At 44.1% G+C, this 16,164-nt stretch overlaps 1 protein-coding gene across 2 annotated transcripts in view; it reads right to left on the reverse strand.

Annotated features, from left to right (window-relative positions):
- ENOX1 (ecto-NOX disulfide-thiol exchanger 1) overlaps positions 1–16,164 on the reverse strand; it is a 662,946-nt gene that overhangs the window by 35,883 nt on the left and 610,899 nt on the right. The window lies entirely within an intron of this gene.

Genomic DNA, 16,164 nt, shown 5'->3' on the forward strand with positions numbered 1-16,164 from the left:
TTAAGGATAGTGGCTTCCCGGTGGCTCAGTGGGAAAAAAAGAAAAAATTCCACCTGCCAATGCAGGAGACATAGGTTCAATCCCTGGTCAGGGAGGAACCCACATGCTGTGGAACAATTAAGCTTGTGTGCCACAACGATTGAGCCTGTGATCTAGAACCCCGGAGTTGCGACTACTGAGCCTGCACTCCACAACAAGAGAAGTCACTGCAATGAGAAGCCCGCTCATGGCAACTAGAAAGTAGTCCTCGCTCTCCACAACTGGAGAAAAGCCCATTCAGCAATGAAGACACAGCACAGAAAAAACAAAACAAAATGAAAAAAAAATACAAACTGTCACCTTAAAAAAAAAATTAAGGACACTGTTTCCATTAGAGGATGGATTCTGTCAGAAGGACAGAGGATAAGGAGGGAGGGACAGAGGACGACTTAGACGGTTTGGCCAGTGTTCCCAGGATTGGAACTGGTTATAGGATAGATATTTAGCTAACCTTTATACATTATCAAAGCTGGCCAGATAAAAGAATATAGGAAATTGTTAGGAGCATGATGAGTCAGTCTGTAAAGAGCACACCCCCACCTGAAGGCATTCAAATTAAGAATGATCCAGGGCAAGTCTGGAACCAGTTAGACACAAAAGGTCATGAGAATGACAGGTGCTCTTATACTTGCACAGAAGGGATCTTGGAAACCAGTCCCAGCAGAAACACAATCCAGAACTTGGAAACAATAAACCCAAAGGTTTATGTAGATGAGATGAGAACACTTGACAAAGAAGAGTCACAGGCAATTCGTTCTGTGATGAAGTAAGCGTTTTAAGGGCCAGTAGAGATGTGAGAATTTTCCACAGCTTATTGTGATCCACACAGTCGAAGGCTTTGGTGTAGTCAATAAAGCAGAAATAGATGTTTTTCTGGAACTCTTGCTTTTTCAATGATCCAGCGGATGTTGGCAATTTGATCTCTGGTTCCTCTGACTTTTCTAAAACCAGCTTGAACATCTGGAAGTTCATGGTTCACGTATTGCTGAAGCCTGGCTTTATTGACTATGCCAAAGCCTTCGACTATGTGGATCACAATAAACTGTGGAAAATTCTGAAAGAGATGGGAATACCAGACCACCTGACCTGCCTCTTGAGAAACCTGTATGCAGGTCAGGAAGCAACAGTTAGAACTGGACATAAAACTACAGAATGGTTCCCAATCAGGAAAGGAGTTCGTCAAGGTTGTATATTGTCACCCTGCTTATTTAACTTATATGCAGAGTACATCATGAGAAATGCTGGGCTGGATGAAGCACAAACTGGAATCAAGATTTCTGGCAGAAATATCAATAACCTCAGATATGCAGATGACACCACCCTTATGGCAGAAAGCGAAGAACTAAAGAGCCTCTTGATGAAAGTGAAAGAGGAGAGTGAAAATGTTGGCTTAAAGCTCAACATTCAGAAAACTAAGATCATGGTATTTGGTCCCATTACTTCAAGGCAAATAGATGGGGAAACAGTAGAAACAGTGAGAGAATTTTCTCGGGCTCCAAAATCATTGCAGATGGTGACTGCAGCCATGAAATTAAAAGTCGCTTACTCCTTGGAAGGAAAGTTATGACCAACCTAGATAGCATATTAAAAAGCAGAGACATTACTTTGCCAACAAAGGTCCCTCTAGTCAAGGCTATGGTTTTTCTAGTGGTCATGTATGGATGTGAGAGTTGGACTGTGAAGAAAGCTGAGCGCCGAAAAACTGACGCTTTTGAACTGTGGTGTTGGAGAAGAGTCTTGAGAGTCCCTTGGACTGCAAGGAGATCCAACCAGTCCATCCTAAAGGAGATAAGTCCTAGGTGTTCATTGGAAGGACTGATGCTGAAGCTGAAACTCCAATACTTTGGCCAGCTCATGCGAAGAGTTGACTCATTGGAAAAGACCCTGATGCTGGGAGGGATTGGGGGCAGGAGGAGAAGGGGACGACAGAGGATGAGATGGCTGTATGGCATCACCGACTCGATGGACATGATTCTGAGTAAACTTCGGGAGCTGGTGATGCACAGGGAGGCCTGGCGTCCTGCGATTCATGGGGTTGCAAAGAGTGGGACACGACTGAGCGACTGAACTGAACTGAAGAGACGTATCAAGAAAGAGAATGGATCAACATTAACCAGGATGATGACGGTGTTATTTAAGAGAAATATAAATAATCAACTTCAGGGCTGAGTGGAAACAGTGTCTTTGAGAAGGGGTGTTCTGTTAATAGCCTGGATGATGACTGGGGCTGAAGGAGATCGTCGAGCAGAGTTTAGCAGATAACAGACCCACATTAACTGCCAAAGCTGAGTGGTGTCCTGGGGCATCACACAGCTGAGCATCCAGGTTGTTGGGGGAATATGGACCACAGAGGGCAGGCAGCAGGTCAGAAACCAGCAAGAAGAGGCAAGGGTGGGCCAGTCTAAGGCCCATGAAGAGCACTCTAAGGCACCTATCCTCATGTCCAAAGACAGAGTCATAAAAGGAAGGGACTTTGAGCAGCCTCCAATAAATGTGGCTCAGTCAACAAGGAATCAGATGTGCCTCACCAGTGACTGTTGCTTTGATGTCTGTTTTAGGGTAGGATACATGAGGTTGGAAAACTGAAAGTCCTGGGATCACCTTTCTGTGGAGGTATTTCTTCAGACTGAAAACTGCAGCCTATGCTCTGCTCTTAGTATAAAATCCATGCTTTAAGTCTAAATCCTACTCTGACTTTAGGAGTTTCATATTCTCTACTTAGGATGTTACAACTTATCAATTTAGTAATTGGGGAACATCTACCGCAACACAGGATCATAGGTTAGAAAGACGTAGGCCCATTTCTTAAAAAAATTAACTGTTCTTGTTCATTTCCACCCCAAATCTCTGGAATATAGAAGGAACTTTCACCATCAGAAACATAAAATTGTTGTTCAGTCGTTCAGTCCTGCCTGACTCTTTGCGACCCCATGGACTGCAGCATGCCAGGCTTCCCTGCCCTTCACCAGCTCCCGGAGCTTGCTCAAACCCATGTCCATTGAGTCGGTGCTGCCATCCAGCCATCTCATCCTCTGTCATTCCCTTCTCCTCCCACCTTCAGTCTTCTCCAGCATCAGGGTCTTTTCCAATGAGTCAGCTCTTAGCATTAGGTGGCCAAAGTATTGGAGCTTCAGCCTCAGCATCAGTTCCTCCAATGCATATTCAGGACTGATTTCCTTTAGGATGGACTGGTTTGATCTCCCTGCAGTCCAAGGGACTCTCAAAGGTCTTCTCCAATGCCACAGTTCAAAAATATAAATTCTTTGGCACTCAGCCTTCTTTATGGTTCAACTCTCACATCCATACATGACTACTGGAAAAACCATAGCTTTGACTATACAGACCTTTGTTGGCAAAGTAACGTCTCTGCTTTTTAATACACTGTCTAGGTTTGTCATAGCTTTTCTTCCAAGGAGCAGGTGTCTTTCAATTTCATGGCTGCAGTCACTGTCTGCAGTGATTTTGGAGCCCAAGAAAATAGTCTCTCACTGTTTCCATTGTTTCCCTATTTGCCATGAAGTGGAAAATAGAATTTGTATCTTTTATCCCATACAAATTCCTTATCCTGACAGATGTAATTTGCCCTTAAGAATTACAGGTCTACTAGTGAAGGTGTTCCAGGTGCTTAAGAGAGTGAAAACTGGATACAGTAAGTGCAGATTGGGTTAGGAAGTAAGAGAGGTTATCAAGGACAAATTGCTAATGGTGTACAGAGTATATACTAGGAAGGAAACATTAGGATGGGGATCAAGAGTTTCTTCACAGTGAGATCAATAGGATTATGAAATAGTATTCCAAGGGCAGTGGCAAGAACACCATTCACTTGGCACAGTCAAAAAGCACTCCAGACTAGAAAATGAACAATAAGTAACAATCCTGCACTTGGCAGGAGAATGAGTAAGATTATCTAATAAATCTTTTCGCCGTCTACCTTTTAACTCTAATTTCTGTGACACTTACAGGGAATCATCAAAGGGCTGGAAGAAGAGGTTTTCAATAACTGGAAACTACAGATATCATGGAGGACTTTTTCAGACTTCTGAAAGGTTAGCTACTCAAAGGCAGACATTTCTCCTTTAAGAATCCTTGTCAATTACTTTAAGAGATGGTCAAAGTAATTTACCCATTTAGAGAAGCTCTTTTTCAATAATTTACTGAGCTAGGATCATGCTTTGCTGTTTTGTTTTTGTTCTCCTCCACCTACCAAGCCCCTAAGAACCAAGTACATGACTTCTTTAGCCTTATAAAATCCTCCTGTTACTCCTTTCATTTCATTATTCTTGTGACCTCCTTAACTTTCATGCTAATTTCTTTCTACCACAAAGTTTCTCAAATACATGGTGTATACCCACTGTGGCTACTGCCTCACCACCTGGAATCAAAGTATCCATTGAACTGCTTATATATTTCTCAGTCTTTGTACCATGTGATATTTGACATCACTCACTCATCCCTTCTTAAACACTCTGCCTCACTTGCTTCTGTTACGTAAGAAGTCCTGGTCTTTTTCTTCCTAATTTTTAATTTCATCTTCATTGGCTTTTTCATTCCCTCTGTTGGCCCAGGGGCTTCCCTGGTGGCTCAGATGGTAAAAAATCTGTCTGCAATGTGGGAGACCTGGGTTCAATCCCTGGGTCGGGAACATCCCCTGGAGAAGGGAATGGCAACCCAGTCCAGTATTCTTGCCTGGAGAATTCCATGCACAGAGAAGCCTGGTGGGCTACAGTCCATAGAGTCACAAACAGTTGGACACGACTGAGCAACTAATCCCTGCCGACCCAGTACACATGGATAAAATGGTTACTTTCTTGTACTCTAACTGCGGTACTTTTGCCAAAGCTCAATCACCACTTTTTCTTCTCTATTTCCTTTGATCAGAGTTCTTTCATTCTCCTGGGTTCATCTATCATCACAGTTCGCGCTTTAACTTCTGTTCCTTATCATCAATTGACCCCTGGGCTTGCTTGCTTTATCACTTCCCATTTCAAATTCGACATGAAAGGTGGGGGGCTTCTCTGGTGACACAGTGGATAGGAATCCACCCGAATCCTGGGTCCAGGAAGATTTCACATGCTGTGGAGCAACTCAGCCCATGTGCCCCAACGACTGAGCCTGTGTGCCCTGAGAGCCGCACACCGCAACTGCTGAGCCCACGTGCAGCAACTCAGAAAGCCCGCACACCTAGAGCCCTGCTCCGCAAGAGGAGCCACCGCAGTGAGAAGCCCCTGCCCTGCAAGGAAGAGGAGCCCCCACTTGCCACAACTAAAGAAAGTCTGGGTGCCGCAACAAAGACCCGGAGCAACCAAATAAACAAATAAAAATAAATAAATTCAAAAAGGAGAGCTGGTTGTGAGGTGGTAGAAGGCACACTACCTGCTTATGTTTCAGTCCTGGCTCTTCCACAAACAGTGAGTTGACCTTGGGTAAGGAAAGCAACATCTTCAAGCCTTGGATCAATAGTCTAAAAATGAGGGTGCTGGAGAGGGTCCATCATCTCTGAATATATGCATCATGGAAGCCCCATCAGCTCGAAATTAACTAGGAGCAGATCTCTAGAATTCCCAGTCTATTACTTCTTTATTCTGTTTTATAATATAGGACTTCTATTTAAAGCTTCATTTAAAGGGATATCCTCATTTTTATTAAAAAATTTTTTATTATTCTTTATAAAGTCCATTATTGTCTGAAAAATTAATGTAAATGCATATTCTATGCAAAATAACATGATTTCAGAATAGAAAAAAGAGGCATTTTTTAAGGCGAAATTCTTACCCCCAGAATACTCTCTGCACTTAACCATCTGGTAAAACTCTGAGGAGGAGTGTGTGTCGGGGGTGGGGGTCAGGATAGCAGTTGAAATAACTTAATAAGTATTTGCCTTTTAAAAAACAGTGCAGAAAGGGTTCAAAAAAGCTTAAAATATGTGCAGACTGACTTTAGAGGGTAAGAAAGTAACAGTATATGACAGAATACATCCATTAGGAGGAAAACACAGTTCAAAATTCATAAGAAGTAATTAACATTTCTTTAAATAAGTGAAAGCAAAGTAAATTCAGTAGATAATAGTAACTACAAAATATAAAACGATTCAGTACATGACAGCAAGATATGTTTCAGTTACATTATTATGTTCCCCTCTAATTATTTAATCTGGAATAAAAGTCAGTGTTCTCACCTCACACCAGTCAGAATGGCCATCATCAAAAAATCTACAAGCAATAAATGCAAGGGAGGACGTGGAGAAAAGGGAACCCTGTTGCACTGTTGCTGGGAATTTAAATTGGCACAGCCACTATGGAGAGCAGTGTGGAGGTGCCTTAACAAACTAGGAATAAAACTACCGTATGATCCAGCAATCCCACTCCTGGGCATATACCCTGAGAAAACCACAATTCTAAAAGATACACGTACCCCAGTGTTCACTGCCGTACTATTTACAATAGCCAGGACATGGAAGCAATCTAGATGTCCACTGACAGATGAATGGATAGAGCAGCAGTGGTACATACATACAATGGACTATTACTCAGACATAAAAAGCAAAGCCTTTGAGTCAGTTGTAGTGAGGTGGATGAACCTAGAACCTGTTATACAGAGTGAAGTAAATCAGAAAGAGAAAAACAAATGCTGTATAGTAACACATGTATATGGAATCTAGAAAAACAGTACTGATGCACCTATTCACAGAAGAGAAATGGAGATGCAGACACAGCAGAGGAAGAGGGTAGGATTAACTGAGACAGTAGCACCGACATATAATATACACAACCACGTGTAAAACAGGTAACTAGTGGAAAGTTGCTCCACGACACCGGGAGCCCAGCCCGGCACTCTGATGGCCTAGAGGGCTGGGATGGGAGGGGGAGGGAGGCTCCCGAGGGAGGGCATATATGTACACGGATAGCTGATTCTCATTTCTGTACTGCAAAAACCAGCACAACAATGCAGAACAATTATCCTCTAATTAAAAAAAATGAAAATAAAATAAAATAAAATGAAAAGACTGCATCCTTTGGAATGAGTGGAATGTCCTTATTTTAAAAATGTGTGCATCCAGATCCCTCCTGATGTGGTGCTTCTTCTAAAATTCTGTAATGTCTAAATTCTAAAATGCCCAGTTCACCTCACCTGTCGGGACTGCGTTTTCTTCTAACTCTTCTCTTTCATTAGTAGCACCATCACTCTTCCACTTGCAGACCCTTGGGTCACCCTCTCCTACCCCCGTAGACCTTTCCAGGCCAGAATCCTATCAAGTATCCGTGAAATCTCTCATGCTTCTTTCCCGGCTCCACTCCCAGGGCTCAACTCTCAGTCCACGCCATTTCTTACTTGGACCACAGCAGGGACCTCCTGCTTTGTCTCTGCGTCTGGTTTCTCCCTCTTCAAGCTGACCTTCTATGGTGTTACCAGATCGGTTTGCTAAAATGCCACTTTCATCTTGTCAATCTCCACTTTAAAATTCAGATGCCTGGGGACTTTCCTGGTGGCTTAGTGGCTAAGACTCTGTGCTCCAAATGCTGGGTTCGATCCCTGGTCGGGGAACTAGATCCCACATGCTGCAACTGAGATCCAGCGGAGCCACATAAAAACAAAAATTAAAAAAAACAAAAAAAACTTCAGATGCTTTCTGATAACCTGTGCAAGAATGCCAGGCTGAGCCCGGCATTTTGGATTCAGTCCGGTTCTTACAGCCTCTCTTCTTTAGATGGGAGGTCCAGATACATTTTTAGAAAACCCTCTTCTCTTTTCTTCACCACCTCCTACATGTATTTTTATACACAGTACACATCCCGTATCTCTTGGCAGCGTTGATTCCAGGCAATTTGTAAGTTTCCCTTATCTCAACACATTTCCTGTGTCACTTGGTGTGGCAGCTGCCCACCTGTACATTTGGCATAAACTGAGGATTCACCTGTGTTTGTTTCTGCAAAACTGCCAACTCCTGCAGGGCACTCACGTATCCCAGCAAATGAGGCAGCCTGGCCAAGTGGGACCTGTGTTCTGATTCTGTCCCCATTATTTACGTACTGGATAACTTTAGGCAGGGTGTCTCTGAACTGTCTTTCACATAAACCATGGAGAACAGTGTATGCCTATCCCTCCGGGGTGCTGTGAAGACCAAATGTCATATGTGAAATGGTGCTTTTGAAGACTATAACTTTCTAGGAATACTGCGCCATCACTGTTATTAAGACCATTATTTCCTTTTATTATTCTCAAGACTGACTGGATACAGAACAGGTGCATAACACCTACGTGGGGTACTCCATCTATGGGAGAATTCTGTATAAGACCCTGGCTACAATTACAGAAAAGCATGTAAGCAAAAGTGACAGACTGTAGCAGGGTTCGAGCTGTATGTATTTTCTGTTTTCTTAATGTTCTGTGGCACCCTTACTATCCTGCTATCCTATGACTTAGAAAGAAATAAAAAGACGCCAAGGACATATAGCTGCCGTTCTGAAGAGCTGTATGCAAGCCCAGTTGGCAGCTGATTACTGAATAACACAGCAAATGGCATCCGCCTGCCCTCGCCACACACATCTGAAATAAGGAGACCTCCACCCCGTGGTCCTCCAAGAGCTACCAGTGCACGGTGAGTGAGAGTCGTCAAGACTCGCCTGGTTAAGAGTCACCGCGTGGCCTCCCCACTGCCAACACCATGCACTAAGACTCTGGTTCCTTCTCTGCCTCCTGTGTTCTGTGTTTGTGCCTAGGCCTTAATTGCAGACATCACACTCCATGAAGTCAGGGGCCCTGCAGACAACAATCAAGATGCCAATCAGCTACTTCAGCAGCCTTTACTTAACCCTTTTTCAAAATACCAAAGCAGTCCATCAAGTGCCATGCCAGTCTCTAGCAAACTTCAGCTAGTTCTCACAAGAGTAGAACCACGGTCAGGGAGGAAGAATGGATACTTCTCCTGCTTTTCTTTATGAGCCAGTGACTAAGATGGTTATCCAGCAGGTACCCCGTGGCTGATAAATGAAGTATGACCCATAAACAATGGCCTGGAATAGTGAAAGGATATCCCCAGGTGGCGCAGTGGTAAAAGAATCTACCCGCCAATGCAGGGCACACAGGAGACAGAGGTTCCATCCCTGGGTCGGGAAGATTCCTTGGAGGATGAAATGGCAACCCACTCCAGTGTTCTTGCCTGGAAAATCTCACGGGCAGAGGAGCCTGGTGGGCTACAGTCCACGGGGTTGCAAAGAGTTGGCCATGACTAAGCGCACACACACAGAACGGTGGGAAAATGGTGGATTCAGACACAGAAGACTGGTTCTAAGTGCCACTCACTTGCTGTGTGCCCTCATTTCATTATTTCTCTTTGTTAAAAGTGGGCTTTGCAGCAGGTGAACCCTACAGTCTCTTCTTGCCCCCAGATTTCACCTCTGCCCTGTGCCCTTTTCCCTGACTTGGAGCTTCCATCCGAGTAAGACAGCCAGCTTGGTACTGACAATATATACTTACCCTGGATTTCAATGCCAATGAAAATTAGAGAGAAAAGAAAAATAAGAGGGAGGGAAAAAAAACATTTAAAAATCAAACGGATGGGAAAAGGATTGTCGAGAATGAGTAGCTGAGTACACTTCAAAATTCCTTATGGTTCAAGGGAATGTAAGAATGGACCGATCCCCAAGAGTGAACATGATGGCAGGAATTTTCTGTGGCTTAGAAGTTCCAAGGCCCCACTAATCTTACCAGTAGCTGAAGCTTGGTACTACCAGTCCTGAGGGTCAGGGCCCCCTACCCACCTTTGCTCAGCAGCCTTTGATGTCCAGGGTCTGCAAAGGGGAGCCTCAGAGAGACCATCTGAGAGCAGATGTGTGGCTCCTTCCCTCAGCCAAGAGGCAGGGATTCATCGCAGCACCAGTTCATTTTCTGTGCCGGGATGTTCCACCTCACTGGGTTTCAATGGCCGGACTTAGACCCAGAGGGCATGCATCATGTCCTAAGACACCTAAAATATTTTCTAAGATTTCCAATTGCAAAGATTAAAACTGGTGAGAACTGATTAAGAAATCAGCTGAAACTCCAGTCCTTTGGCCACCTGATGTGAAGAGCTGACTCATCTGAAAAGACCCTGACGCTGGGAAAGATTGAAGGCAGGAGGAGAAGGGGATGACAGAGGATGAGATGGTTGGATGGCATCACCGACTCAATGAGTTTGGGTGGACTCCGGGAGTTGGTGATGGACAGGAAGACCTGGCGTGCTGCAGTCCATGGGGTCGCAAAGAGTCAGACACGACTGAGTGACTGAACTGAACTGTACTGACTGGTTAAGAAAGAGAAAACTCAAGGTAGTTTAGTTACTTGAGATAAAGCATTTCTCCCGGTGGCTTTCTTTCTAGATCATTCTAGTGATATTTATTTAATAAACACAGACAGTGCTTACTCTGTGTAGGCAGTATTATAAGAACCTCATGGGGACTTCCCTGGTGGTCCAGTGGCTAAGACTCTGCACTCCCAGGTTTAATGCCTGGCCGGGGAACTAGATCCCACATGCCATAACTAGAACGATCCCACAACCGCAGTGAAGACAGGAGATCCCGTGTGCCACGACTAAGACCCAGCATAGCCAGATACAGAAATAAATAATTTAATGAAGAACTTTACAGACAGGAACTCATGCAATCCTCCTCAGGAAGACTGAGCCCTCGGAGGTCAGTACTGCCACACTGTCATTTTACAGATGAGGCAAACGAGGACTGGAGCGGCTGAGGACTTGTGTTAGACCACACAACCAGTAAGGAGCAGACTGGATGTGAACCCATGCTGTCTTCCTCTAGAGTCTTAACCACGGTACTGGGTTGCACCTCTGGCCCTTGTCAATTGCAGAATGCCTGTTGAGTCCTGGGCCCCCATCCCCTCTGCCATCAGTCCTGGCCCACCGGGGAGTCAGCAGGGGCTCTAGGCTGGCCGATGAGTGGTGGCTCGGGGGCCACTGCGAATGCAGAGGGGAGCAGGGCAGAGAGCCGTGGTCCCGGGTTCCCCCCGCTGGCTCGGGAGCAGGGTTAGCAGGCACGGGCCTGGCTCTCTATTGCTATTAGGACAAGTGACTTGTAACCACGGTCCATGCAACAGGGAAGGGCTTCAAAGGCAGCACACTGGGGCCAGTGAGGAGGAGGAAGACACTGCACGCATGCCCTCCTGGTTTGGAAGATGTGTGTGGGGGAAAGCTGGGGTCAGGGCGTGCTCCAAAGACCAAGGGAGGGCCGTGGATGGGACTGGCCAAGAGAGGGGAGAGGCTCGGGTGGGGGAACACGGGGGAGCCCCAGACACACTCCGGGCAAGTTGAGGTGATGGGACAAGACAGAAAAGCGGGGGATACAGAGGCCATTCTACAGGAAGAATGGGGACTTCCCTCGTGTTCCAGTGGTTAAGACTCTGTGCTTCCAGTGGAAGGGATATGGGTTCAATCTCTGGTTGGGGAACTAACATCCCACCTGCCATGCCTGGCCAAGAAAATACAAAAGAAAAAAAAAATGACAAAAAAAAAAAAAAAAAGGATGAACAGATTGTGTGTGTGTGAAGCAGAAAGTCTGGGCAACTAGCAGAATGATACTAGAATCAGAGGTCACAAAGAATGAGAAGGACTGGCTCCAGTAGTTGAGAAATACTGGAGGTAGCTGGAAAGTTAATACTTAAACACACAATGAAAGCACTCATAATAAATACTCAAAATTAACTCTGTACTACTGTCTAAATCCTGGAAAGGTAGCTGAAAGTAGAGGTCCTGAGCTCAGGACAGCATCTGGGCCGGGAGCGGCTCTCCAGCCCACCCTCCGTCTCCGCCTCCCACAGGTGACAGCTGCCACCTGCTGCATCCCCGCCATCCTCCGGTGTCTCTGCCAGGACTTCACGCGACCGTGCCACCTGCAGTCATCTCTCTACACGGGCACAGTGTCCTCCGGGGCTACACGGTCCTCTGCAGACAGCTAAAATCTGCAATCAATATTTTTTTTTAAAAGAATAAATAGTAGACTTGGTAATCTTTGTTGAGTTAAATCAAGCAAGTCTGTTATTACATAGAGAGGAATATATTTTGTAGGTGAAATTGACTGGCAGTCATAGGATCAGGTCAGTACCGCTGGCCAGGGGTGATTTACCAGGAGTCTGCTGGTGTTCAGTTGCTAAGTTGTGTCTGACTCTTTGTGACCCCGTGAACTGCAGCTCGCCAGGCTTCTCTGCGCTTCACTATCTCCCAGAGTTTGCTCAAAGCCCTGTCCTAGACTGGAAGTTTAATGAGAAGAGAAAAAAAAACAACGCAGTTGCTTTGGGTATTTTACATCCTTTGGTCCCTAAATGCATTTGTTCTGGCATCATTTTAAAGAAAAATAATTTCTTTACTATTTTAGATTCGGTCAGTACAAAGTTAATTTTGAGTTTGTATCTGTCATTTGTGCTTTCAATATGTTTTAAAGTATTAACATTTTTGGGAGGTCACATTATAAGCTTATAACTCTTTTCTTTCTTTTCCTTTTTAAAATTTAAGACAGTTCTCGAGTTCACTTTAATTTTTAAAACATTTCTTGGCTTTCTCATTACAGATATATATGTATTTATAAATAAACACATATTTTTAATATAGAACATTGACAGAATATAGAGTTTAAAAAATAACTGGAATTCTACTACCCAGTTATAAGCACTATTAACAGTTATCTTACCTTTAATATTTTACATATAGCCCTCCTCCCAAATACATACACACGTATATTTACTATCATATAATATACATACACACATGAATGCATATATATATAGTTGTGTGTATATATATAGTTCAATTCTTTTTTTAATCTATTTTTTAATTGAAGGATAGTTGCTTTACAGAATTTTATTGTTTTCTGTCAAACATAAACATGGATCAGCCATAGGTATGGGATTATCCCACAAATACTTTTAATAAGAGAACTCTCACAGGGGAGAGTAATTTCAATTTTGTGATGTTTTCCATTAAATACTAAGAGCATACTGCTGCCTGGATCACAGCTTAATTGCGGCCATCACAGTTCACACCAAGCTTAGACTGTGGTCTCAAGCTGGTGATTAGATGCCTTTCTTTTGGCATAGTTTTGTGACAGCCACATTAAATGAAACTGATGTAAAAGAAAAATAACTCTCTTGTCTTCCTTTAACTCCATCCAGTAAAGCACAGGTTGCAGGATTTTATTTTACTATATGCTGCTACAGATGTTGCCAAATGAAAAAAAAAATACCCTTGATCTCAGAAACAGCTGTGTATTTCTCTTCAATACGTAAAAAATGTAACCCCTACTACTGTATCTATGCAAGTCCACACCCTTCATAGCCTGAAAAAGTACTGACATGAAAAATCTCCTTAACCAATAAAAATGGAACAGCAAACAGAAGAAAGTAAAGCGAAATACTTCTAAATGTATGTATGTGCATCCAGAATTGGTCAGCTTGATTCATCTTGTATGATACTGACTCTACTGCTGGTACAGATTAATTGTATTATGGCGCTCTTGGCATGTTATTTTCCCAGTCCATTTCTCAGTATGACATTTCTTATTTTTCTCCGCTACCAGCACCCACTATCATAATTTTCACCTGCTGAGTTTACGTTACTAATGATAATATTAAAATTCAGAGTTTTTTTTTGACCTTTATAGAGGTAAATTAGGTCATGAGAATAGACGGGATGCAATCTGATAAACGGGAAAGAGAGACATTTAATTATTATTAAAGTAAGATCAAATTCCACAGGGTTTGCCAGCCATACTGTGAGATCTCAATAAACATTAAAGCGTCTCCCCTCCCCCATGCACCAAAATCCAATTCTCTCTCCTCAGGGCCTCCCGGCATACACCAGCTCTGAGAAATACTCCAAGAATGAAGTGGTCTGGATTGCTGATGCATGGTGCGTGATGGATGTAGAATTTGGAATCCTCTGAATTAGAAAAATAATGGCACTGATGATAATACTAATAGTTAGCCCTTGCCAAGCGCTTGGTAGCTACCAGGACCCAGTCCTGCTATCCTCTCTGCTTTACAGATGATAAAATCGAGGCACAAATTAGTGAATTAGTTTCCTAAGCTCACATAAAGTGGTGGCTGTAAGACCGAGCTCCAGGGAGTCAGCCTGTCAAGCTATTAGTCTATACCGCCCTTTGTGCAAGTTACTTCTCAGAGAATCATAACCTCTGGACTTTGCTCAAGTCTATTAATCCCAGCCCAAGGCCCTTCCCTGCTGAGAGGACTGAAGCCCGGGTTTGGGGTTCCCCTTTCCAGCATCTGCTGTCTCCACAATGGGCCATGGGCTCCCTGAGGACGGTGACTGGGCTGCAGTCACGCGCGCTCCCAGCGCCCAGCACCGTGTCTCGGACACTACCCTGCCCATCATGTGGACTTGGGTGGACACAGGAGCGGCTGGCCGTGAGTCTACCTATCCTGTGTGTAGTCTCCGAACGGCTGTGACTTCTTATAAACCAGAATCTGGTGACTCTCAGCTGTATATTTTCCTTCTGGCGTTGAATCACAGCAAAGTTCAACCTTTAGACCTAAGTCTCTGGACACCTCAGTTGAGTATAATCCAATTCACTGAACCTCCACCACTCTCTTATCCATCAAATATGATTGAGCATCTACTATATGGTTGGTTTTGTGCTAGATCAGATTCAAAGATGGCTAACGGTGTTTCCTGAGTCTAGAGGATGGACAGGCACGTAAAATATATTAAAATACAGTGTGATGTAACTATGACAAGTGCTGGCCTTAGGGGCTGTGGAAGCCCATAGAAGCACTTAATCTGGACTGGACAGTAGGCAGTAGTTACCCAAAGCGTGGTCTGTAGATTGATGGCACCGGGAGCTTATTCAAGTGCAAGTTCTCAGACCTCAGCCCAAACCTTCCCAAACTCTAACTCTAAGGGGGGCCCACCAACCTGTGCTTTAAGAAGCCCTCCTTTTGATTCTGTTGCTTACTAAAGTTTGAGTAGCACTGCCTTAGGGAATATAAAATTCACAGAGGCGCTAACCATCAGGCAAGAAAACTTACACCAAATCAAATCTGTAAAATAAGAAAGCTGGATGAGCGATCCCTACTATTTCAATTCTACCTTTCACCGGGCAAGACTTCTGTACACATCTTACACTGAACTGCAGCAAAATGTGCTTAATCTCTGAGATCAGCTGCAGATCATATATAGAAGGAATCACCTAATCACGCCAAAGAGATTCACAGAGCTGTCTGAATCATGTCCATCAATCAATAAGTGTTATAAATGTATTATATTACAGATGTGCCTATGTACTAGGCTCATCACTATGTTAGGTTCTGGAACGCATACCTACATATTATAGGCCCTTAAAGCACTTACACCTGAGTTGAGGAGCCTATCATATCTGGGTTGTTCAGAATGTTTGAGACAATGATAAATTCTGTGGGAATAAGAAAAAGATGGTCGTTAACTTGGGCTGATCCCAAGAAGTGGGAATTCAGCTGGGCTTAAACAAGGTAGAATTTGCACTGCAGGCCCAAAGCATGACATGATAGATGGAGGAAAACTGAATTATCAATTAAAAAAAAAATCTAACTATTTAAAGTTTTTAATGAATGGTGCTGGGAAAGATTGAGGGCAGGAGGAGAAGAGGACAACAGAGGATGAGATGGTTGGATGGCATCACTGACTCAATGGACATGGATTTGGGTGGACTCCGGGAGTTGGTGATGGACAGGGAGGCCTGGTGTGCTGCCGTTCATGGGGTCGCAGAGTTGGACACAAATGAGCGACTGAACTGAACTGAATGAATGGTGCACCTGGCCACATCTGACCTGTTGACTAAAGTCATTTATGTAGGAGACCGGGTCAACAGTTACTCCCAGTAGCAGGCCAATAGTCATTTCTGTTCTGACCAAGGGGACCAGCCTGAGGATTGGTATGTAAAATGTCCAGGAGTCACACCCAAGCTTACAGTGGCGCAACATGCCATACTTGTGCACACGTGTGTCCGCGTGTGTATACATGTGGTGACAGAAGCAGGGAATTGCACGTGCACAGGTGTGGGGGCTTTACACAGGTCATACTTGCAGACCTCTGCCCTAGCTTCAAGTCCTCTTTCTCAAAGCTGGCATGGAAAGAAACTGTGCAGATTC

The sequence above is a fragment of the Dama dama genome, chromosome 30, assembly GCF_033118175.1.
Source record: "Dama dama isolate Ldn47 chromosome 30, ASM3311817v1, whole genome shotgun sequence".
NCBI classification, from domain to species: Eukaryota; Metazoa; Chordata; class Mammalia; order Artiodactyla; family Cervidae; genus Dama; species Dama dama.